The sequence below is a fragment of the Hypomesus transpacificus genome, chromosome 26 (genome assembly GCF_021917145.1).
Source record: "Hypomesus transpacificus isolate Combined female chromosome 26, fHypTra1, whole genome shotgun sequence".
NCBI lineage: Eukaryota > Metazoa > Chordata > Actinopteri > Osmeriformes > Osmeridae > Hypomesus > Hypomesus transpacificus.
The window spans coordinates 554,381-581,535 of record NC_061085.1 but is presented as its reverse complement, the minus strand read 5'-3'; the positions used below and the strand labels follow the sequence as shown (position 1 = coordinate 581,535).

Sequence of the window (27,155 nt, the reverse complement as noted above, 5' to 3'; positions counted from 1 at the left end):
CAGCATATCATCCGCACTGCTGAGAAGGTGATCGGCTGCAATCTGCCTTCCCTCGAGGATCTGCACACCTCGAGGTCACTGAGGCGAGCGAGGAAGATTGTAGCCGACCCCTCCCACCCTGGACACTCCCTGTTCCAGCTACTCCCCTCCGGCAGAAGGCTGCGGTCCATCAAGACCAAAACCTCACGCCACAAGAACAGTTTCTTCCCATCCGCTGTTGGCCTCTTTAACAAGGCCAAGGACTCACACTGACTTTAAATCACAATCTGCACAATGACACCCTGCACATTGCAATTTGCACTATTGTATCGTTTGCACTATCTGCATTTTAGGTTAGATTGTTAATTAGAGCTACTTATATTTTATATTTTATTTTATATTATTTTTTATTCCCATTAGTATTAGCTAGACCCCCCTTAGTCTTAGCTAGACTTTGCTCCTTTTGTATAGTTAGTCCATATATTTAAGTTCCAATATTCCTATATGTTTAATGTATGCACCTCCCTGCCAATTCCTTGTTTGTGCAAACATTCATGGCGAATAAAATCCCTTCTGATTCTGATTCTGAAGTAGCTACATTACTCATAGGTGTGGTTTGGGCGTAACGTGTAATGAACCAATCAGAGCATCATCTCACATTCCCTTTAAGAGCAGCGCTTGTTCCATGGCGAATTGCTGTTATAACGGCGGATTTGCCAGAGGCATGCCAGTAGCGGTTCACGGCCGAGGAGACCGACGTTCTCGTCAGGGCCGTAAAGGATAGAGAAGGGACATTGAATGGGAAAGGCAGAGCAGTTTTCTCATTGCACTAAGTTGCCCACTCATGCTGCTCATTCAAATTTTTAGTATTTTTATATATATTTTTTTTAAATTGTCATCGTCGTCGTCATCTGCCGCTTATCCGGGGGTCGGGTCGCGGGGGCAGCGACCTAAGCAGGGAGGCCCAGACTTCCCTCTTCCCGGCCACTTCCACCAGCTCTTCCTAGGGGACCCTGAGGCGTTCCCAGGCCAGCCGAAAGACATAGTTCCTCCAGCGTGTCCTTGGTCTTCCCCGGGGCCTCTTCCCAGTGGGACGTGCCCAGAACACCTCACCAGAGAGGCGTCCAGGAGGCATCCTGATCAGATGCCTGAGCCACCTCAGCTGGCTCCTGTCGACGCGGAGGACCAGCAGTTCTACTCTGAGCCCCTCCCGGATGACCGAGCTTCTCACCCTATCTCTAAGGGAGAGCCCGGACACCCTGCGGAGAAAGCTCATTTCGGCCGCTTGTATTCGCGATCTTGTTCTTTCGGTCACTACCCATAGTTCGTGGCCATAGGTGAGGGTAGGAACGTAGATCGACTGGTAAATAGAGAGCTTCACCTTTCAACTCAGCTCCTTCTTCACTACGACGGACCGATGCAGATCCCGCATCACTGCGGACGCTGCACCAAACCGCCTGTCGATCTCACGCTCCATTCTTCCCTCACTTGTGAACAAGACCCCGAGATACTTGAACTCCTCCGCTTGGGACAAGATCTCCCCGACCCGGAGATGGCAGTCCACCCTTTTCCGGTCGATAACCATGGCCTCAGATTTGGAGGTGCTGATTCGCATCCCAGCCGCTTCACATTCGGTTGCGCACCGCTCCAGTGAGAGCTGAAGGTCGCGGCCCGATGAAGCCAACAGGACCACATCATCTGCAAAAAGCAGCGACCCGATCCTGAGGTCACCAAACCGTACCCCCTCAACGCCCTGGCTGAGCCTAGAAATTCTGTTCATATAAGTAATGAACAGAATCGGTGACAAAGGGCAGCCCTGGCGGAGTTCAACCCCCACCGGGAACAAGTTCGAGTAACTACCGGCAATGCGGACCATACTCTGGCACCGGTCGTAAAGGGGCCAGACAGCCTCGATCAGGGAATCCGGTACCCCGTACTCTCGGAACACCCCCCACATGAGCCCCTGAGGGACACGGTCGAACGCCTTTTCCAAATCCACAAAACATGTGTAGACTGGTTCGTCGAACTCCCATGTACCCTCCAGGACTCTGCGGAGGGTATAGAGCTGGTCCACTGTTCCACGGCCAGGACGAAAACCACATTGCTCCTCCTGAATCCGAGGTCCGACAATCCGACGGACCCTCCTCTCCAGGACCCCTGAATAGACTTTCCCAGGGAGGCTGAGGAGTGTGATCCCCCTAAAGTTGGAGCACACCCCTCTGGTCCCCCTTCTTTAAAGAGGGGAACCACCACCCTAGTCTGCCAGTCCAGAGGCACTGTTCCCGATGTCCACACGATGTTGCAGAGTCGTGTCAACCAAGACAGCCCTACAACATCCAGAGCCTTAAGGGAACTCCGGGCGGAGCCCATCCACCCCAGGGGCCCTGCCACCGCGGAGCTTTTCAACCCCCTCGGCGACCTGAGCCCCAGAGATAGAAGGGCCCCCCCGATTTCCCCAGACTCTGCCTCCACGTCGGAAAGCGTGTTGGTGGTAGGAGGTCTTCGAAGTATTCCTTCCACCGATCCAGGACGTCCCCCGTCGAGGTCAGCAGCGCACCACCCCCACTGTATACAGTGTTGACAGAGCACTGCTTCCCCCTCCTGAGTCGCCGGATGGTGGTCCAGAACCTTTTTGAAGCCGTTCGGAAGTCATTCTCCATGGCCTCGCCGAACTCCTCCCATGCCCGGGTTTTTGCCTCCGCGACCGCCAAAGCCGCGTTCCGCTTGGCCTGCCGGTACACATCAGCTGCCTCTGGAGTCCTACCAGCCAATAAAGTCCGATAGGCCTCCTTCTTCAGCTTGACGGCATCCTTCACCTCCGGAGTCCACCACAGGGTTCGAGGGTTACCGCCGCGACATGCACCGACCGCCTTGCGGCCGCAGCTCCGGTCAGCTGCTTCAACAATGGAGGCCCAGAACATGGCCCATTCCGACTAAATGTCCCCGCCCCCCCCCCCCCGAGACATGATCGAAGCTCTCCTGGAGGTGGGAGTTGAAGCTCCTTCTGACAGGGGGTTCTGCCAGCCGTTCCCAGCAGACCCTCGCATTACGTTTGGGCCTGCCAGGCCTGACTGGCGTCCTCCCCCACCATCGAAAGCCAACTCACCACCAGGTGGTGATCAGTTGACAGCTCCGCCCCTCTCTTCACCCGAGTATCTAAGACATTCGGCCCCATGTCCGACGACACGACTACAAAGTCGATCATCGAACTGAGACCTTGGGTGTCTTGGTGCCAGGTGCACATATGGACACCCTTATGCTTGAACATGGTGTTTGTTATGGACAAGCCGTGTCTAGCACAGAAGTCCAACAACAAAACACCACTCGGGTTCAGATCAGGGGGGCCGTTCCTCCCAATAACGCCCCTCCAGGTCTCACTGTCATTGCCCACATGAGCTTTGAAGTCCCCCAGGAGGACGAGGGAATCCCCGGGAGGAGCGCTTTCCAGCACCCCCCCCAGAGACTCCAAAAAGGGTGGGTACTCTGAGCTGCCATTTGGTGCGTAAGCACAAACAACAGTGAGGACCCGTCCCCCCACCCGAAGGCGGAGGGAGGCTACCCTTTCGTCCACCGGGGTGAACCCCAATGTACAGGCGCCGAACCGAGGGGAAACAAGTATTCCCACCCCAGCTCGACGCCTCTCACCAAGGGCAACTCCAGAGTGGAAGAGAGTCCAGCACCTCTCAAGGAGACTGGTTCCAGAGCCTATGCTGTGCGTCGAGGCGAGGCCGACTATATCTAGCCGGAATCTCTCTACCTCGCACACCAGCTCAGGCTCCTTTCCCACCAGCGAGGTGACGTTCCACGTCCCTAGAGCTAGCTTCTGCAGCCGAGGATCAGACCCCTCCTGCGGATGGTGAGCCCACTGGAAGAGGGTCCCACGTTGTCTCCAGGCGCTCGCCAGGCGCTCGCCATCGAGCCCCACCCCCGGACCTGGCTCCAGGGGGGGGGCCCCGGTGACCCGCTTCCGGGAAGGGGCAACTGAGAACCATTGTTTGTATTCTTCATGGTAGGTTTTTGAGCCACGCTTTGTCTGGTCCTTCGCCTGGAACCTGTTTGCCTTGGGTGACCCTACAGGGGGAGCATAAAGCCCCTGACAACATAGCTTCCAGGATCACTAGGACACGCAAACCCCTCCACCGCGGTAAGGTATTGACTCAGGGAGTTTTTTTTTTATTGTTATATTTTTTAATTGTTCAGAATTCAGAATTTGTGTTTATTCACCATGAAAGTATGCACAGACAAGGAATTTATTTTGGAAGGAGAGCCTACCTAGGCAGCCATTTTCGGCGCCAACTAGAAAAGTTACAGCATAACATGAGGAGAGAGGCGGAAAGAAAAAGGCAACCCCCATACAATGCTCCTTGAGGAGTACAGTGTGGGAACAGGCAAAAACCTCAGCACATAAGCCCAACAACATTTACAAAGACACTTGCAACGGGGAGTGGGGGGGTAGACAAGCAGCATCTGGACCTGCAGCCATGGTAGGCGCTGGACACAGACCCACCAGCCACCCAGGGGAAACAAGCAGTCGAAGGCGTTGGATGGGGGTGGGGGGGTGGTGGTATCTGTAGTAGGTGAAAGTTAATGTGTGAGTAGGTCTAGGTTGGCGCCCTCGACCTAGGCCACAATCAGTCCGAGTCTCCCTATGCAGATTGTGTTGGCAAGGAGACATCCTTGGTCATGACCCGGGTAGAGACCAAGCCACAGATGTTGGTGAGGGAGGGGGAAGGGAAGAGCAAGATAGTCTCGCTTCAGCGCTCTCCAGGGGAGTTGTCTTCCAGCAATGGCCTTGGCCAAGACCTGTGCTGGTTACGGGGCCGAAAGTAGATAAGATTGGTGTCGTTGTTTTGACGAGTAGACGCGACTCAATTTTCACGTCCACCCTTCAGGAAGGTCTCAAGCTCCTTGATCCTCCTTTGCAGAGCCGCAAACTTATCCCTGTTGTAATCCATATTGCGCTGTAAGTTCACAGTCAGAGCTCCAACAGCTCTACCCACCGAATCAATCAGGTCGGGCAGCCTAAGGGGGCTTTTGATGGCCGCCGCCGTTTCCTTGACTTTCCGATATACAAGCCAACCGCCTATTCCAAATAGCAGAAAGCCTGTAATCACGGTTCAGAATATAAAGATATCTTCAACGTCCTCCACGGAAAGCGCCGTTAGACACACGACACGCCAATTCGCCCACGCGTCCATCGTGTAGCCAGCTGCGAACGTCCCGTCAGGACAGTTGGGTTCCCCCGAACCCGAGCTTCTCTTCGAGAAGATGGTGTCAATTGCATTTAGAGACCAGCTAATTAATTCCATGCTTCTAGTTTCGGAGAGTGGTGGTGAGAGAGTATCTTGAGACAGACAAGACAAGACAGAACCAAGCAGGGAAGGTCAGGGAGGAGAGGAATTTAGTTCTTAGAATTAGTTTAACCATTGCACTTGTTTTACTTAATTTAAGACCCGTATTTGTTTCTTGTTTGCACCTTCCTGCCACAGTAAATTCTGTGTTTGTGTAACATACATGGCGAATTAACCGAATTCTGATTTTGATTGGGATGGGAGAACAAACCCACCCAAATTAGCTTCGGTTAAACAGGCGTGGGAGGGAAAATTAACACAAATCAAGTTCACATACATACAGATTTCTCATGAAAATCTTTTTAATCGTTGACATGAAAGAAATGTAACACACAGCAATACAATAAATCAAAACAATGGAACGTAGCTTTGCAGGAAGAAGACCCTGGCCTCGCCAGCAGCGCGCACGGGCCAAGCATGCACCCTTAAAAAAACATCTGAATAATGCGCCATGACTTTAGACTACGTTTTTCCTTATCTGTGGCAAAATTGTTTTTCTGAAACTGCAAAATAGCTCCAGGGAATGGAATGTTTCCCTTACGGAAAGAAAATATATTTACCAATATATGATTTGAAATACATTTAATATACTGTAATATATTATTTTCCATTACATTGACCAATATATTATATATGGAAATACATGGGACAATATATTGATGATAAATATATTACTAATATATTATAAACTATAATATATATTCATGTAATATATTGCAATGTATTGCAGAATACAGCAATGATTGCCGTTTTCCATATATTGCAATATATGGAACATTAATATATAATATATGTGGTTATATATCCCAAAATAAATGCAATTATGTATTCATAAATAACCACCATAATCTATGCCGCTTTCTATGGGAAAATGTATGGGTAATATATGTAAAGATATAGTGTCACATGTATGCTTCATATATGGTAGAATATATTTTAAATATATGTAAAATTATATGAAAAGATATATTGTACAATGCATGTGTACATATATGAGAACATGCACATAAAATGTACAGACATATATGGTGATATTTACATTTAGTCATTTAGCAGACGATCTTATCCAGTGACTTACAGTAAGTTACAGTAAGTACAGTGACATACCCCGAGGCAAGTAGGGTGAATTGCCTTGCCCAAGGACACAGCTTCATTTTGCGCTTCCGGGGATCGAACCGGCAACCTTCTGATTAATAGCCTGATTCCCTAACCGCTCAGCCATCTACAAGGTATTCTAATAAGGTTGTCAACGGCAGAATTTCAAATGGAATCCCGATTCAAACAGTACCACCTGCTAAGTGAAAATGTGTCCCCAAAAACGTAAATACCGTAAGATTGACATATTTTTATAAGATTCCCCGGTCAGGAATAGGCTTTAAGGTGACTTCCCCCTGAAGTACCCTGCAAAGTTTCACCTTAATATGTGAAAATATGCCTGAATTAGAGCTGTTTGAGCTTGGACCAAATGTGACTATGATTGCCATAGGAGAAACGTCCTATTTTATTATTCAGTAACTGAACACTGCAAAATCTAGATCTTGGAATGGCTCAATTGGATGAGAGGTTGTGCCGGTAAACGAAAGGTTCCAGGTTAAACTCCAGGCGTTGGCGTTTTTTTTACAAAACAGTTTCTAGTTTTCTGGTTAATCCCAGTGTAACTATCTATTATGTCAATTTTACAATATTTTGCCATTTTGAAGGAGGAATTCGCCATTGCTGCTTGCAGCTATATTTTTTACATATAATTCAAATATATTCTACCATATATTAAACATACATGTGACACTATATATTTACATATATTACAAATACATTTTCCCATATAAATCGGAATACATTATGGTGGTATTTATAGATATAAAATTGCATATATTTTGGGATATATAAACACATATATTATATATTCATGTTGAATATGTTGCAATATATGGAAAACGTCAATCATTGCTGTATTCTGCTATATATTGCAATATATTACATGAATATATATTATAGTTGATAATATATTAGTATTGCTGTCAAACGATTCAAATATTTAATCGCGATTAATCGCATTAATGTCATAGTTAACTCGCGATTAATCAATTAATCGCACATTTTTATCTATTCTAAATGTCCCTTGATTTCTTTTTGTCCCATTCTTTTTTCAATTTTAAAGCTCTTATCAACATGGAAAAGTGGTTCGGATTGCTTCGTGCAAATACTTTTTTATTGAAAACAACATTGCAATCGCCTGGCTTTGACGAGGGGGCGGAGAATTCGCATGAATCGCATCAGCTGTGTGCTTGGCCATCAAGTGGTATTTCAGACTGGACGTGCTGCGATGATAACTCAAGTTTACAGCGACAAAACACACAGATCACTTTGGTCTTGTCAATGGAACCATTTGGCAACTTTTTAAAAGTAAACTTTCCATTCAGAATCTTATTGGCATCCATTTCGGCGTCTCGCGCTCGCCATCCACTCAAAACGTAACGTTAGCCTACTACCAGAGAATGTCTAATATCCGTAAACGGGTTCTGCTACTACTCTTTAGCCGGCTCGCAAGCCAAACAAGTGTGTGTGTGGCGTGCCTGTTGTTTTATTTCCGGTCTAGCTAGATCCGGTGTGGTGTTGTAGTCTTTCTAACGTCGGTAATTGTTGCAACAGCATGTGAAAAAAACTACAAAGTTTGCTAGGCCAAAAAGAGCGTTAATCGCGCGATAAAAAAATTGACGCCGTTAATTTGGGTTTGCGTTAACGCCGTTAATAACGCGTTAAACTGACAGCACTATATATTAGTAATATATTTATCATCAATATATTATCCCATGTATTTCCGTACAATATAATTATTAAATCCCATATATGGATATATATTGCCTAATATATCACATCATATTTTCCAATATACTGCAATATATTTTCCTTCCGTAAGGGTTGCGCCAGAACACGCCTCCTTTTTTTCGCTGAACCGCCCCCGGGAGCGCAAAGTCATTCCCTAATTTACCGACGTGCGTCGGTGGAGGGAAAAGTCTGCTTTGCGGCGTGTGCAAACTAGGAATGATAGCCTACTTGCGTCATTGACAAAGTCAATTGCGCTGGGTGCAAGATAGGGCCCATAGTCAAATAACTGTTATTCCATTGGTATTGGCATTATTTGGTTAATGTTAATACACTGTTCAGTTTCCCATCTTCCTTCAAACCAAAGGGGAATCAGTTTAGGTTGTTTGGCCAATATTGACCCCCTACAATCTTGAAATAGATTTGCTGAAACACCAGTTAGGCTACAGGACATGTACACAGGTGAATCATGTAAATTGTAGGAACAATGGCGGATAAAAATACTCATTGTTGTATTTCTATTTGTAGTCAATGAAGAAGACCAAATAAAATCTATTTGTCTTTATTTCAGTGCCAAAAAGCATTTGACCGGGTCTGAGTGCACATCCATCGTGTGTAAAATCAGCGATGTAAGGGCTGAGAATGTTGCTAAAATAAATTACAGATTGTGACGGGAAACGGTAAGGTTAACTTAGGTATTAATCAGGGAATTAAAGCATATCGTATCGCAGTTACATTTACATTACATTTAGCAGACGCTCTTATCCAGAGCGACTTACAGTAAGTACAGGGACATTCCCCCCGAGGCAAGTAGGGTGAAGTGCCTTGCCCAAGGACACAATGTAATTTGGCACGGCCGGGAATCGATCTGGCAACCTCCAGATTTCTAGTCCGATTCCCTAACAGCTCAGCCATCTGACTCCCTGATAAAATATTATAAAATAATAAAATCTTAGTTAAAATCTTCTCCCGGCATATCCTGTAACTAAGCAAATTACATTTTGTTTGAGATCAGTCGGCTGATCCAGGAAAGGATATCCCATGTCTGCCAACGGTATAGCTCAGAAAGTGGGAGGGGATTGGTAAAAACGCAGAGTTTGTCATGGAAAACCTGCTACCGAGGAGGTTAGGTTCACAGAGTAAGTTACCATGGACACTGTCCAAAAGTTTTCGTTACCTCTCTTTCTGGAACGGAAAACCCGGAGTATGCCTCTTTTCAAGGTTAACCAACTCAAAGTTTTCACTAAACCCGCTACTTGGAATACTCCCCAGGCCGCTATTTAGATCTGGAGTGTAATGTTGTTGTATTTTTAGATACAATGACTGCATTGATGGGATAGAGGCAGAGGCGTTGTTAGACATAAAACTCTACTGGGGCACAGGCCCCTATTCATATCCCTTTTTTTCTTTCAAGCTTGGTCTGCACAATGCACTACGAGGCTATAGAAACTCCCATTGCTTAACCCACTATACAACAGTTCAGGGACGCAAGTTTGATATCAGCTTTGGCAGGGACATCAATAGTTTATGCAAGCGCACACATTTTTTGCGCATTCATTTGACCGCAAATACTGTTTTTTGAGCTTCATGTAATAATGTTTTTGTGTTTTAATCAAAATAAGATTAAAACACAGGTAGGCCTGTCATTTTGAAATTATCTTTAGTTTTGTCATGTTTTCTTAGCCTACCTCAATTCTGATTTGTGTGCCGAGTCCGACACCTGGACTTCTGTGTGCGTGCTGCAGTGGCTATTTGGCAAGCTCAGATGAGTGCGCTGACATGGCAATCTGCGTGCATCGGTTTGTGTTTTCGGTTAAACACTTTTACAAGCGTTGATTGGGATAATGCGTTTATTTTTTCCGGGATTATCAATCCAAATTAATGCACTAATAAAGTACATTGTTAAAACTCAAACTTCACATTTTATTGGAGCACAGCAGATTTATACTGAGATTTATACTTTATGCCAATCAATTGAGCAATAGTTTTTTTTTACACTTAATATTAATATTATCAAGATATTATGTTGTATATTATATATATACTTATATTGTATGCACTGAAATGATAATGTACCTTTATATCACATTCTGTATGTTATAGGAATCACATTGATTGGATTGTATAACTGAACGATGTAAGAGGCAACATGTGTGTGGAGATAGGTAAGCAACAGTCTGGATCCCGAGTGATAAACTTAGATGGAGGATTGTTCTGCATGTGTACCCTTAAGGAAAGAAAACATATTCACCAATTTATGGCTTGAAATATATTGTAATATATTATTTCCTATTACATATTCCAATATATTATATATGGAAATACATGGGATAATATATTGATGATAAATATATTATACACTATAATATATATTCATGTAATATATTGCTGTACATATATTGCAGAATATACAAATGATTTCCGTTTTCCATAAATTCCAATATACGGAACATGAATATATAATATATGTGGTTATATATACCAAGATATATGCAATTATGTATTCATAAATAACCACCATAATGTATGCTGCTGTATATGGGAAAATGTATGGGTAATATATGTAAAGATATAGTGTAACATGCAGTGTTGGGTGCAGTAGTCAGACTACTTTTGTTGTTAGGTAACGAGTAACTTTTTTTGCGCTGCCGGGAATCAAACCAGCAACCTTCTGATGATTCCCAAACCGCTCAGCCATCTAAAATGTATTCTAATAATGTTGTCAACGGCAGTATTTCAAATGGAATCCCGATTCAAACAGTACGATCTGCTAACTGAAAATGTGCCCCCAAAAACGTAAATACCGTAAGATTTACATTTATTTAGGGGGAAATGGCTAATTCAAAAGAGGTTTGCTGGAAGCGATTGTCGTCAGTATATTTTTCCATATAATTTTACCTATATTTAAAATATAATCCACAATATATTGAACACATATCTGTACATATATTTCATGTATATCTTTCCATATAATTAGGATTCCCCCGTCAGGAATAGGCTTTAAGGTGACTTCCCCCTGAAGTACCCTGCAAAGTTTCACCTTGATATGTGAAAATATGACTGAATTAGAGCTGTTTGAGCTTGGACCAAATGTGATTGCCATAGGAGAAACGTCTCATTTTATTATTCAGTAACTTAACACTGCAAAGTCTAGATCTTGGAATGGCTCAATTGGATGAGAGGTTGTGCTGGTAACAGAAAGGGTTACAAGTTCAACTCCAGGCATAGGCATTTATTATTATTTTTTTGACAAAACAGTTTCTAGTCTTCTGGGTAATCCTGGTGTAACTATTATGTCAATTTTACAATACTTTGCCATTTTGAAGGAGGAATCCGCCATTGCTGCTTGCAGCTATATTTTTTACATATATTTAAAATATATTCTACCATATATTAAACCTACATGTGACACTATATCTTTACGTATATTACCAATACATTTTCCCATATAAATCGGCATTTACATTATGGTGGTATTTATAGATATAAAATTGCATATATTTTGGGATATATAAACACATATATTATATATTCATGTTGAATATGTTGCAATGTAATGTACAATATAAATATTAAATCCCATATATGGACATATATTGCCTATATATCACATGATATTTTCCAATATACTGCAATATATTTTCCTTCCATAAGGGGTGTGTGGGTGTTTTATTAAGTATGCAGTCATACAAGCGTTTGAATTCTTACTGTACATGTGTGTGTAGCTCACTTATGTGTGCGTATGACCAATGTGTTTGCATGTGTGCTCACCAATGTGTGTCTCTGTCAGGCTGCAGCCAGAAAGCAGACTGATTAGGAGCTTCCCTCCAGGTTCCCAGGACTCCTGCAGCCTACCCCAGACAGAGGACAGCGCAGAGAGGAAACAGGGTACTCTTATCTCCCAAATAAAAGTACCGGTACGTTTATTTTTTTTACACGAAAAATCCACCCGGTACGTTCTTATTTTGGACGGTACGTTTATTTTTGGGGGGAAAATCGAGACATAATTTTAGATAATTCCATGCATTTTTTTCGGAAGGGAAGATCAATTTGAACTCTGCTGTGAAAACGTTAGTTAACTTAGCTAGCTAGCTACTGGCAAGTAGCTTACATTAGCTAACAACGTTAGCTACCAACTGAAGGTTGTCAGTGCAAGCTAGTAAATGTTAGCCAGAGGCTCATTATGGCTCTGATGTTAGCTTTAGCTACTGTACACTCACATAACGGTTCCCATTCAGCACACCAGCATGACAGTCACAACCTATAGACAACGAGCCTCTCATCGTCAAATAAAAATACCAGGGTATTTACTGTTTTATATTTGCGAACTTGCTGTTAGATACTTTGAAAGTGTAACTAGTGCTGGTGTAAGTTCAGGATTGTATGCCGCACAAGACGCAGAATATGAGGTGCTGCAAGATGATGTCATTAGAAATATCACAGCACCGGCAGTCGTGTCTATAAGTTTGTTGAGGTATACCAGTAGTCATGGCATGTTTGTTATTTGATAATTTTGTAACTATGTATTTCCAAGCTACAGGCATTGAAGTATTTTCCTAGCAATGCTTTATTTGGTAGTGGTTGTCATGTTGCTGTTTTAGGGAAAGTGATAGTTGCTAGTACATGAATGTTTGTAGCTAGACAGCCTCTTTTTTTAACTTTGTAATAACTATGTATTTCCAGTGGTTTTCATGTTTTGTTGCAGTCATGTTGACTGTAGGTTTTTGAGGAAAATTACTACTATATATTTGTAACCAGACAGCCTCTTTTTTGAAATTTTCTAACAATGATTATGTATTTCCAAACTACAAGTGTTGAAGTTTTTTCAAATGGCAAATATACCTGGCAATGGTATATTGGCTGTCCATTTCTATTCCTGATTGCAAGTGACAGTAAAAGATGCGCACTTACACTGGTTGGAACACATTTTGATAGCATATGGACACAGTTTGTGTGCTGATTTGGCAATTATACGGGGGGTACTTTTATTAGATTTTGAGGATTTGTCCGGGGGGTACTTTTATTCCGGGGGGTACTTTTATTTGGGTGATAAGAGTAAGGAGTCCAGACAGCCCAAACACAACACAAAACCTAGGGACAGCCTGTCAGTTGGGAAGGCATTCAGGTCCCATGCAGGTAGTCTGCCTAAAAGGAGCCACTTAAAGGAGCCACGCATGACACAAGAGGATTCATCCTGGACAGGATGTGGTCTGCAGGACTACCCAGACCTTTCAGATGTGTGTTGTCCCCCAGGGGAGGGAGGACATGGTTCTGACTCGGTGTGTGTGTGTGTTGGTGTGTAGGGGTGTGTTGATCTAGAAGGAAGATTGATGATGGAGGACAAGGCTGTCTCATGCTGCATGAAGATGTTTTATGTCTGAAAGTGAATAAATTGGAGGAGACAAATTTAATTAGGCGACTTTGAGATCTGAAGGAGGTGTTACATGAAACAATGGCTATTTTTTGTAAAGAGACTGAATAACTGATAAGCTGTTTGTGTGTGAGTGTGTGTGCCATGTCCATACTTACAGATATGAATGTATCTGTTTTATAAACCGGGCTGTGTATTGCAATTCTCAACTCCATCGACCATCTGTGTCCTGTGTCTCCTCTTAAAAGTGAACAGTGCTTTTGTTTATGATAGGCCAGATAAGTTATAGTTTGACCTTAATTTCCCAAGGCCACCACAGAACAGGCAGCATATTTCAGTGACTCACAGCTGTCCTGGTAAGGAAAAATATGTTTCTTTCCTGGTTCATATTTCAAAGTGTAGGTGATGATACAAGCAGCCTGGGAGATGATGGTAGCTAGCCTGCTTGTCCCAGACAAATAACATTTATGCCACCCAAAATCTGTACAGGGAATGGGGGTGATGAATGGGGTATAGAGGAATGAAGGGGGGTTGGGCTGGAGATACAACTATGACAACAATGAGGAAAACATGCAGCTTCCTTGAAGCTGAAAACCCCTCTTGGTGTTGCTGAAGAATTGATGACAATGCCATTAATGTCATAGCTCAGTGCGCTTGCACTGGTGACCAGGTCTGGACTGGGACTGAAAAACGGCCCGGCCCACGACCGTGTATTATTATTATCATTACCGAGAGTGAGGTCATGCCGGGAAATATCAAAATGAGGCCTCGCTATCGCTATCGCGGGAAGAGTATGAGGAGATGTTGGAGATGTTCTTCGAAGCTAACGATATTGGGGCTGCAGAAAAAAAAGAGCTGTGTTACTAAGTGGAGTGGGTGCAGCCACTTATGGTTTGTTGCGGAGTTTAGTTAGCCCACAGGCATCGAAGGAGAAAACATATGCTCAGCTCACGACGATTCTGAAGGCTCATTATGACCCGACACCGAGTGAAAGCGTGCAAAGGTTTAGGTTTAATTTACGCATACGGAAGAGCAGTGAGTCTATAGCGGACTATGTGGCGGCATTACGGAGGTTGGCCCAGCATTGTGTATAAAAAAATTCACTGCGGCAAATGCTGAGACCGACTGGTGTGAGGAGTAAACAATGATAGAATGCAACGTAGACTATTGTCTGAAGGGGGCTTGAGGTTCGATAGGGCCCTGTAGTTGTGTTTGGCTATGGAATCAGCGTCAAAGGACGTGAAAGAGATGCAGGGCCAGTTAGCAGAGGACACGGCTCAAAGTGACTATGGGATGAAATTATAGACAGCTGTCCACAGGTTGTTTTCAGACAGTGCACAACGTAAATGCCCCAGTTGTTACCGCTGTAAAGGTTAGCATACGGCAGATGAGTGTAAATTTGCTATAGCGCTCTGCTACAACTGTGGTAAGAGGGGACATATTAGCAAGGCCTGCAGATCTAAGGAAGTGGCGGCTAGTGCATAAAAAGCAGTGTACAAGGGGAGCCAGAGAGGCGAAGGCAGAGGCTTTAGCAGAGAACGGCGTACACATCTTCTAAGAGAAGGAGAAAGTGACACAGAGGAAAGTAGCACTCACACCATCTACAGTGTGTCGCAAGAAGTAGCCAAGGTGGCTCCCATCACGCGCACAGTGAAAGTAAATGGAACAGAGGTAATGTTTGAAATAGACACTGGCTGTGGGGTGACCATAGTGAGCAAACGACAATATGTGCAGCTTTGGAAGAAAACTGCCATATCAGAAATGAAGCCTTGCTTGCTAAAATTGAAAACCTACACTGGAGAGAGGCTCGGAGTCCTAGGCAGGGTACAAGTGCAGGTGCAGTACGCACACACAGAAAGGACATTGCCGGTAGTGATATTTGAGGGTGATGGACCTAACCTACTGGGGCGAAGTTGGCTACGGGAGCTGGGCCTGTCGGATCAGTTGGTGAACAGGGTGGTGTCAGCACCTCCATTGCAGCTGGAGGAGATACTCAATAGACATGCTGAAGTGTTTAAGGAAGGGCTGGGACAGCTTAAAATGTTCAAGGCGAAGATCGATGAAGACATGGAGGCTCAGCCAAGATTCTGCAAACCACGGCCGGTGATATATGCAGTAAAGCCATTAGTGGAAAGGGAGTGGGCAGCGCCCATTGTACCAGTCAGGAAGCCGGACGGGTCAATTCGAATACGTGGGGATTATAAACTCACAGTAAATCGTGCATCGCGGCTGGATCAGTATCCCATTCCTAGGTGGAGGACCTGTTTGCACAGCTGAATGGGGGACAACTCTTCACCAAATTAGATATGAGTCATGCCTATCAGCAGCTGGTCCTGGAGGAGGAATGTAGGAAGTATGTCACTGTCAACACACACAAAGGCCTGTTTACCTACACCCGCTTACCATTTGGGGTAGTGTCAAGTCCTGGGATTTTCTAAAGGACCATGGAGGGCATCCTGGGGGGCATCCCACACGTGGCCATCTACTTAGATGACATTCTGATCTCAGGACCCAATGACCGAGAACACCTGGAACACCTAGAGGAAGTACTCCTTTAGATTGGAGAATGGCGGCCTTAGGCTAAAAAGAATCAAGTGTGAATTCATGGGTAAGGAGGTGGCGTTTTTGGGACACAAAATAGATGCCAGCGGGTTGCGTCTGCTGACAGGCAAGATGGAGACTGTTGCTGGAGCCCCTCAACCACAATGTCAGTGAGTTGAAAGCTTACCTGGGGTTGTTAAATTATTACCACAGATTCCTACAAAAACTCTCCACGCTGCTGGCCCCGCTACACACATTGTTACGGAAAGAGGAAAATTGGTCATGGGGTTCGAGGCAGCAGAAGGCATTCGAAGAGTCAAGTGCTGCTGCAGTCCTGTAGTGTGTTAGTGCATTATGATGGAAACAAACCTCTCATCTTGGCATGTGATGCCTCGCCCTACGGGGTGGGGGCAGTACTTTCCCATCTAATGGCGGATGGTTCGGACAGACCGATAGGATTCGTGTCAAGGACCTTCAATCCCGCTGAGAAAAACAACTCCCAGCTAGACAAGGATGGACTGGCAGTGATGTTTGGAGTAAAGAAATTTAATAAATATCTGTACAGGAGACAATTCACTATTGTGACGGATCATAAGCCGCTAATCTCACTATTCAGTGAGATAAGAGCCATACCACAGATGGCGTCGCCCCGGTTACAGAGATGGGCAGTCACACTGGCGGCGTATGAGTACACCATTGTATACAAGGTAGGCCGGGACCACGCGAACGTCGACGCTCTGAGCAGACTGCCTCTGGAAGGGAAAGAGCAGACAATGCCTGAGGACAAAGAGAGAGTAATGCTGTTTGAAGATATTGAAACACCTTCAGTTTATTCACAGCAGATTAAGCAGTGGACTGACAAAGATCCGGTGTTGGCTAGAGTGAGGGACTACATCCTGCGAGGGTGGCCAGGGGAAGTGGGAAATAAGGCATTTACACCATACACGAGGCGTAAGGATGAGCTTAGCATACAAGACGGATGTTTGCTGTGGGGAGGACGAGTGGTTGTCCCTCCACCGGGACGGTATGCTTTGTTGAGGCAGCTTCACCAAGGCCACCCAGGCATCACTAGGATGAAGGGGTTGGCACGCAGCTACATGTGGTGGCCGAACATGGATGCCAAGGTGGAGGAGCAGGTGAAGGCCTGTGTGGCATGTCAGGAAAATAGAAACAGTCCGCCAGTGGCCCCATTACATCCGTGGGAAGTGCCAGACAAGCCATGGGAAAGAATCCATGTTGATTATGCAGGTCCATGGAGAGGGAAAATGTTTCTGATTCAGGTGGACCCATACTCAAAGTGGATTGAAGCGCATGCGGTGAGTAGGTCCACATTGGCTGTCACGATTGAGTGCCTGAGACAGAGTTTTAGTCAACATGGCATACCTGAGGTGATGGTGTCGGATAATGGCAGTTGTTTCACCAGTGAAGAGTTCCAAGAATTCATAGAGAATAATGGGATAAGGCACATCACTACGGCGCCATATCACCCCTCTTCGAATGGCTTAGCGGAGAGGGCAGTGCAAACCTTTAAGTCACTGGTTGAGAAGAGCACAGGAGACTCAATTGACACTAAAATTGCACGAGCACTGTTCAACTACCGTTAAACCCCTCAATCCACCACGGGAAAATCACCAGCTGAGTTATTGTGCGGTAGGAAGTTGAGGTCAACGCTTAGCTTAATACACCCAGATTTCCAAGGCAGAGTGCGCAGGAAGCAGGAGAAACAAAAGTATTACCATGACAGGCATGCCAGAGCAACGATACTTGAGGAAGGGGACTTAGTCTTCACACGCAACTACAGCTCAGGAACAACATGGATACCTGGTGCCGTAACAGAAAAGACTGGTCCTGTATCCTGCAAAGTCACACTCGGGAATGGACGAGTGTTGAGACGACACATTGACCAGGTGCGTGGCAGAAGTTCCCCAGCACCAAGGAAACCGGAGGCCTTACCTGAGGCTTCACAAGTGGAACCACCAATCGGACCGGAGACAACTTTCTGCGCTGATGATGACGGCACGGCCGCCGAAACAGCCGATGAACTGACAGAGCCATTTCCGGCAGAGGAACAACCAGCAGTGAGAAAGTCTCAGCGAGCTAGAAAGGCTCCTGATTACTTCTCTGCAAGCTAGAAATCAAAAAGACATTGAATGGTTGGAATGGCTATGATTAGTTTAGTAGTGAGTTCCACATACACAGGACAAGAATGCGTCCTGGAATCTCACTGGGATGAGGTAGTCCACCCAAATCCCTATCTTAAAGATGCTCTTGAGGGTTGTGTATATATGGGAATGGAGATATTTATTTATTTGTATTTATAAGGAAGGAAGTAACAGAAAATGATGTGTTTAATTTGTGAGTTAGCTTCTACTAGTTTTCTCTGAGGGGAGGGAATGTTGTAAATTCAGAGAAAAGCCTACCTGCACTAATCCCCACTAACTCCCCTAGGGGGAGGTAACGTTGGGGTGAAGGTATAAGACACGGTCTTAGAGAGACAATAAGGAACAAGAAGTTTAGGCCCGTGGCTATGCTATGTTGGTGTGCAGTGGACAATAAACAAACGTTTAATCAAACTATCGTGTGGTCGTGAGGATGTTACACTCCTACTGTCGTTGCTATATAATAAGTAAGGGATAATGCCCGACGACGTGTCCAATATTAACTACCTACTAACCTAACAGTTGAGGTAAGTAAGTTGTTTAATATATGGCATTTTTAGCTCTTTTCATTTTGTTAATGAAAGTAAATGCTAGGCTAATTGTAGCTAGCTCCCAAGTCTTCTCACGGTGTGTTTCAGGTGATGCCTAGCAACCAATTACTTTTAATAGAAAGCGGACAACATGGTTGTGCTAAAATAGCTTTAATTCCAACACAAGTAACAACTTTTAGAAAGTGAACAATTTCTTTGTCGCTGTTGACGTCTTCAGTATCGTCTGGATAGTAAAACTCAGCTGACTCCTCGATATCGCTCATTTTGAAAATGACGTCAGAGGAGGGCAAGAATAATCCGTATCAGACCGCGGACTGGCGATGAGGTCAATACGCGGCTGGCATGACTACCCATTAGCCAATCAGAGCGTTCGTACTGTCGTTGCCATATAATAACAACTGATAATGGACAATGCAGAGGCGTGAACCGTCCGACGCGCAGCGGAGGTGATATTGGACACCTCGAAGGGCATTATCCCGCTTACACCATGGACACTTGCCAACGAGTTTTTTTTTTACAACTATTAATTTATGTTTTCAGGCGTTTTGCAATAGAAATCTAAAGTTTTTTTACGTTAACCAACTCTGATAATTCTAGTCCGCTCAGCTCATAGAACCAACACCGGCTTTCCTTTGGCTGAGCTATTAGTCCGAAAGCTAGCAAGATTCAAAGGCAATAACATTGTGTACGGTTGACAAACAGTAAATATAATTTTACAGTATGTTTAAGAAGAAGATTTACTAGCTAACCAGCCATGTCACTGTCCTAAAACCAATATCAAGATTTTCACAAACAAAGTATCGGCCATATACTAGTACTAGGCTACGGCCACAGCCTGTGGAGCGAGTTGAATAGCAAATGGATGCGAGATGACCGCATCAAAGTTTACATTTTCTCCTAACAGTAATGATAATTTGACAGTATGTTTAATAACAAGACTAGCGAGCTATCGAGCCATGTCATTGTCCCCAAATAAAATCAAGATTTTGAAGAAGAAAATTATCGTCCATGTGTAGAGTTGCTGCAACTGTCACGTTGGCCGCAGCCTGTCTGAAGTAGATTGCCTAGCGTAGTGAATAGCGAATGGGATAGGAAATGAGCGGTTACGTGACACTGACACAGTACATTCAGAAAAGTAACATTTTTCAAATAGGTTAAAATAAATATTGAAGTCGCTCATTTAAAGTCTTTCAAAATTGTAAATGGAGGCTTTGACTCCGTCCCTGTTGTTATGGTTACTTATTTCAGACACTTTAGTAGCCAGCGCAATAATTTAGAACGGTGAAAAGACAGTTTTGCTGCAATGATGTAGTAGGTGTCCGTTATCACCCTTGGACACCCCTGCAGCCAATCACAATCGAGTATTCACCAAGACCATGGTATAAATATATTATCAGGTGGCTGAGCGCTTAGGAAGTCGGGCTAGTAATAAGAAGGTTGCCGATTCGATTCCCCGCTGTGTCATATGACGTTGTGTCCTTGGGCAAGGCGCGTCACCCTACTAGCCTCTGGGGAATGACCCTGTACTTACTGTAAGTCGCTCTGGATAAGAGCGTCTGCTAAATGCCTAAATGTAAATTTAATTTATTTTTGCATTATGCCGCGGCCATTTCACCGGCCGTTCGGGAAATTTCCCGACTCTCCCGAAGGCCAGTCCGACCCAGCTTGTGATCCACATAAAGAACTTGAAAACGTAAAATGTCTTGTCATTAGAATGTGTTTGAATATTAAAATAATCTAGTGGATTGGGAAGACCTGTGAGGGAGAAATGGGCGAGTGAAAGAAAAGACAGTATTATCGTTAACTGTTTTGTCAGGAGACTTACTTTTACACATATTTTGTCAACAGTGCTTCTGCACATAATTTTAGATTGGAAAAGGGCTGGTAGCTTAAACAAATTGTTTAGTTAATTAATGCCAGTGTTTTTCCAATCCATAATGCGTGTGAATATACATTTTACCCCCAAAGATGTTTCTGATAGAATTATGACTGAGTCATATAATAATAATAATAATAATAATAATCAGACTTTATTTATATAGCACATTTCATACAAGAATTGCAATTCAAGGTGCTTTACATAATATCAATAAAAACAATAATACAAGAAAATATATTTACCAATATATGATTTGAAATACATTTTTATATATTGTAATATATTGTTTTCCATTACATTGACCAATATATTATATATGGAAATACATGGGATAATATATTGATGATAAATATATTACTAATATATTATAAACTATAATATATATTCATGTAATATATTGCAATATATTGCAGAATACAGCAATGATTGCCGTTTTCCATATATTGCAATATATGGAGCATTAATATATAATATATGTGGTTATATATCCCAAAATATATGCAATTATGTATTCATAAATAACCACCATAATGTATGGTGCCTTATATGGTAAAATGTATGGGTAATATATGTAAAGATATAGTGTCACATGTCGGCTTCATATATGGTTGAATATATTTTAAATATATGTAAAATTATATGGAAAGATATATTGTACAATGCATGTGTACATATATGACAACATGCCTATACAATGTACAGACATATATGGTGATATTTACATTTAGTCATTTAGCAGACGATCTTATCCAGAGTCACTTACAGTAAGTACAGGGACATACCCCGAGGCAAGTAGGGTGAATTACCTTGCACAAGGACACAGCTTCATTTTTTGCGAAGTTTGCAGGAAACGATCATTGTCAGGATATATTTCAAATATTTTTCCATATAATTTTACCTATATTTCAAATATATTCCACAATATATTGAACACATATCTGTACATATACTTCATGTATATCTTTCCATATAATTAGGATTCCCCCATCAGGAATAGGCTCCTGTTCACGTTCCTGGAGCGCCCACGAGCCAGAAACGCTGCCCCTCCCTCCCTCAGTTACAACGCACTCAATCGTAACTAATATATTTTTTAGACGGCTACACAAATGATACATCATTGGAAAGCTACGATTCTTGTGCTTCCATTGAAATAAACCAATTCAAGCTCAACTCGCAACAGTAAGTACCGTCAACGTCTTTGTCCGGTAACATTTCCTTCAACAATGCCAGAGAAAAAAAGTTTTACTTACCTACCATTACTTCGGAATGTTCCAGGTATGCACACAACCCAATCAAAACCTCATCTGCGTAATTCCCAAACGTCCAAAGTATCTAACCATGTCAAGTAGTTGTCCAAACAGTGAATTATATCCACACATAGCCACGATCTTGTTGCTTCATTCTTCCTTCCGCCAATTATTTTCATTTCAGTCTCTCACGCACTATCGCTCATAGGAGGAGATGTGGGTCGAGTACAAACGCGGGGATAGTCTTAAAATGGCCGCTACACTCTTCCCTTTCGATTGACACCTTGTTTGACCCAATAGGATTTTCCATGCCCCGGTGACAGCCCTCTAAAGCCAACTAGGTCTGTGCGTCCCGCCCCCCCACCCCCCCACCTACACAATTTTTTCTAACTGGCTTCGACTGGCTCTGAAATGAGCTAGTTATCTTTGTAGATTAGCGCTAGCTGTAAATGGCAATACCCCATTTGCTAGGTGTTGTGGAGCCTTCAAAATAAAATTTGATTGCGCAATATGGTTGACAGAATCAGTGTTCTTTGTGCGCCAATCCTGGTAATCAGATAAAGCACTCCAATGTGTTCATGCTTCAGTTTTGTGTTTCAGTAATACTAATGAGGGATTTAGCTGTTATATATGATAGTTCTAAGTACCACCTTTCATTAGAGATATCTATTATACCTTTTTATCCTAAGATTTAGACCTTGGTTACAAGGGTCATTCTGGAGTCTCCAAAAGGCCCTTTTAGAAAACGCCTTGATGTACTCTTATAAAAACATGTGTCAAATATGAATATATCGTGGTATTATGTTTGACTTTTGATTTGAATTGGGTAAGGCATCAACCTGTGGTCCAATTCTGTCTTCCAGCTAATACCTACCACCTCTAGGCCTCTTCAGGCCTCGTTTTCAAAACAAAATCTAGGCAGAAATAGAAACTTTCACTTTCCTTGTGTTGTTCTATTAGCTTCTATTACTCAACACCAGTAGGACTGACAGGGGTCCTGACAACAAGGAACATGACTTGAGAGTGTCAGCTTTCAAACGAGTCCATTTACATGCATCCCCCTGAAATACCCTGCAAAGTTTCACCTTAATATGTGAAAATATGAATGAATTAGAACAGTTTGAGCTTGGACCAAATGTGACTATGATTGCCAAAGGAGAAACGTCTTATTTTATTATTCAGTAACAGAACACTGCAAAGTCTAGATCCTGGAATGGCTCAATTGGATGAGAGATTGTGCTGGTTAACGAAGGGTTCCAGGTTCAACTCCATACATAGGCATTTTTTGTTTATAGTTTTCTGGGTAATCCCAGTGTAACTATCTATTATGTCAATTTTACAATATTTTGCAATTTTGAAGGAGGAATCCGCCATTGCTGCTTGCAACTATATTTTTTTTACATATAATAAAAATATATTCTACCATGTATTAAACATACATGTGACACTATATCTTTACATATATTACCAATAGATTTTCCCATATAAATCGGAATACATTATGGTGGTATTTATAGAGATAATATATTGCATATATTTTGGGATATATAAACACATATATTATATATTAATGTTGAATATGTTGCAATGTATTGTACAATATAAATATTAAATCCCATATATGGACATATATTGCCTAATATATCACATGATATTTTCCAATATACTGCAATATATTTTCCTTCCGTAAGGGGTAATAAAAGTAATAATATATATACAGTACAATTTTAACAGTTAAAACAACATGCACTCTCACTCATTTAACAAAATGTTTTTTATGGCTAACTACTGTGCTTTGCATCAGAGTCTTGTGAGAGATGTAGAGACAGACAAACATACCTTTTATTCCAGTGGACTATAATGTGTTTCTGTGGATATTTATGATCTATGTCTGTTGATTTAATTTACTGTTTGTTGTCTGTTGACACTTAGCTCTGTTAGGTGAAGACTCAAAACTGTTGACAAATACTTTTGGGATAACCCATCCACTCTGCCAACTGGCTTTCATATTATTTGTCCAAACTGTGATTGAGAAGGTCAGAAAAGTTCTCCTTAGAGTTTCGCCTTCTTTCAAAGCTGCCTAATTCGTGTACAAAGGAAAGAAGGAAAGAGAGGAGAAACAAAGGGATAGGGAAGGGCTAACAATAAACAAAACCCATTCTTGTTAAGAAGTGACACACACTTACACGCACACAACATAACCACAATATCATCACTATGGCAACCTGGATCTTCTCCCCAGCCCCTCATATCAGGACTCCGGGAACTCTGCCCCTTCCCAACCTTCATTCATGCCTTCTCTTCTTCTCTGGAAGAAAACCAAGCTGGGACGTTGAAAGGGCTTTGAGGTAGGTAAATGTATTCAACGACACTGGCCGGATTATTCTTTTCTGCGCCAACCCTGTAACATTTGTTTCCAGGCTTGTCTGAGGGCCGGGACAGCATGTTGGGCTCTTTGTCCCAAATGCCTGCCACACATCCCTGCAGTTAATGACCGTCTTGTCCCAGACCGCTGGAGCAGAAATCTGCCTGTACCACCACAGGGCAGGGGATGGGGTCAGTCTCAAGGTTTTTTTTTCTTTATTTTTTTTTGGGGGGGGGTGGGGGGGGGTGGTAAGATGGGAGGAAGGAGAGGAAGGAACTTTAGGGGTTGCTATGGAAAAAGAAACAAGAGAGAAACAGAAGAGCGGGGGATCTGGTGTTGAGACAGGAGAACGAAGGGGGGGGATGTTGACAAAATTTGGGAGGACGATGACAAACTTAACACCCAAGCCCTCCTTACCTTCACTCTTATATCTCCATTCTTCCTATTCCCTTTCTTTTCTTTTTGACTGTTGGTCAATCTTTCTCTCCTCTTTCACATGAGAGGCCCCAGAAGTTCTATCCTCATCGCTGTTTCATTCGAAGTTGCCTCTTAGAAGAGGCCATACAATACAGCTTCTCGCTTTTCATTCAAGGTTTGGATATATGAGGAGCCAGGTGGTGTAGAGAAGGTGAGCCTGTATGTCTGTCTAACTGGAGTGCCCTACTCAGCTCTCTAAGATGTTGAAGATGAAAACAATTGGGGGCCTCTCATAGTCCAAGGTGGCTCGGTATTTGCAGTATTCTCTCTCCTCCTACTCTCTTTCTCTCTGTTTTTCTTACTCTCTCTTTCTTTCTCTTTATTTTTCTCACTCTAACCCTGTCTTTCTCCCTCATGCTGTCTTTCTTTTACAGAGAGCAGAGTTAGCCTGTGCTTAGGAAGGCTAAGCAGCATCCACACTTGACTTTGCTAATCTGCAGGACACCAGAGCTCTTCAGCACAATGCTGACTTGGGCAAATGGGACAGATTCTCTGAGAACAAAGGGATCTAACAGAATTTGTTTTTTTAAATAAATAATTTGTGTTAAGACTGTGCATATGTCTGTTTTGACCACACACCGGAAATGTTTTAAACAACATAGTTGTTCCATAATGTCAAATTAATGTTTAATTAAACTTTGTAAGATTCCTTACACACTTGCCTTTTTTTCAAAGTATGTACGTATACACAAGCGTAGGATCATTTTACCTTGTCAAAGGATATATTATAGCAAATCCTAATCTTTTCATTAATCTCTGTGTCATGTTTCTAAACAGTTCAGTGCTTGCTAGTTTCTAATGTTTTTGTGAATATTCTGTAGCTAATTGCCATTACAAATACAATCATGACAGAAATATTATAGATCTAAATTATATTAGTATTTCTTTTTTGTATTAGCTAGCTAACTTACCTTCTTGAATTTTATTATGACGCAGAACGCACCGCTACGTAGCTACACTGAGGTGATAGTGCATTTGGGCACTTGTCACTCACACTGTCTGTGATTGTTGAGTTATAGCATAGTCAGTGTAATACTGAGTGATATTCTTTGCCATAAATATATTGTAATATTTACGAATACAGGTAAGAACGATATATAAATGTATCCATGGCCACGGGAACTAGGGGTGCTGAGGGTGCTGCAGCACCCCCTGACAGCACGAGCATTTAAATTGATATGACTTGAAAATCCACCACTGTGGCACAGCTCCGCAGTAGCGGACTGGCCATCGGGAGCACCGGGAGAAGAATAATTATGGAAAACTAGGCTAAGAAACTTAGGGTGGGGCTGAAAACTTAACAGACAAAAAATCACCTTCACTAGACAAGGTTTTACCAATTGAAAAACGGTTATGTTTATTTTACATAAAGCTAAACTATTTTGCGCTCAAATAAAGGCCAAAAGATTTGTCTTGCGCACTACGCACGCTCGCATTAAGGATAGAACTCCCAAACTTGCATCACATCGAACACTGAATATGCTTGCATTCGCAGGGCAGCTGTGGTATGGGGGCCAGTTCTGGTGGGCCGGTCTGGATCAAAGTCCAGGGCCTATTTTTACTCCCAGTACGTCCCTGCCGCCCCGCAATATTAAGCCCCCCCCAGCACCCCCTTGATAAAATATGTTCCCGCGGCTATGAATGTATCGACCCCCCCGACCTGTGGTTTTTACCTCTTTTGGGGGGTCCGAGCCTTAATCGGGGGGGTCAGACCCCCCCAAACCCCCCCGTAATTCGCACCGTTTGGAACCCTTAATTTGTATCTATTTTATCTGTATTAAAAAGGTTAACAAAGTTTGACCAAAAATTTCGTGTTTTACATAAAATACTGTTGATTACAATAACAAAAGTATTGTCTTTATCAATTCATTAATCAGAATTTAAATGATCAGACATTGCTCTGCATCTTTCAGACATGCACTGTATGAATTTACCAATAAATCCCATTAGTAAGAAGAATGACTAGGCTACTGACTGTAAATACTCAAACTAGAGCTAAATTCATTTTATCATTCTCAACCACACTATAAAGGGCAGTTATGTGTCCCTTTGACTAATTCTTAATTGATCTTTACATTAAAGTCTACTAAATTAAGTACATTGTAAGAGCTGTTAGTGGTTATATGTTGGTACAATCCCATTAGATCCAAAGAGCCGCCATTGACAGGAGACTACTGGGGAAAACATCTACATCTGTCATCCCATCATAATTCATTCATGAAACCCCTCATTAATTTTCCCTTGGTATTATACAGAATATAACTGGAACCCCAAACCTTATCTAAACAGTCATGACTAATGAAGCTTAGCGCAAGTTCAGTCAGGCAAGACCAAACTCTGCATGCTCGGGCCATCCACATGTTGTCTTATTACTCACTCCCCTCGCTATGCATGCTCTCTCCTTTCCCTTTC

General features: G+C 43.0%; 1 pseudogene; it reads left to right on the top strand.

Moving 5' to 3' along the window:
* The first annotated feature begins 15,198 nt into the window (after nt 1-15,198).
* LOC124487576 lies at nt 15,199-18,197 on the top strand (annotated as a pseudogene).
* Nucleotides 18,198-27,155: the final 8,958 nt, after the last annotated feature.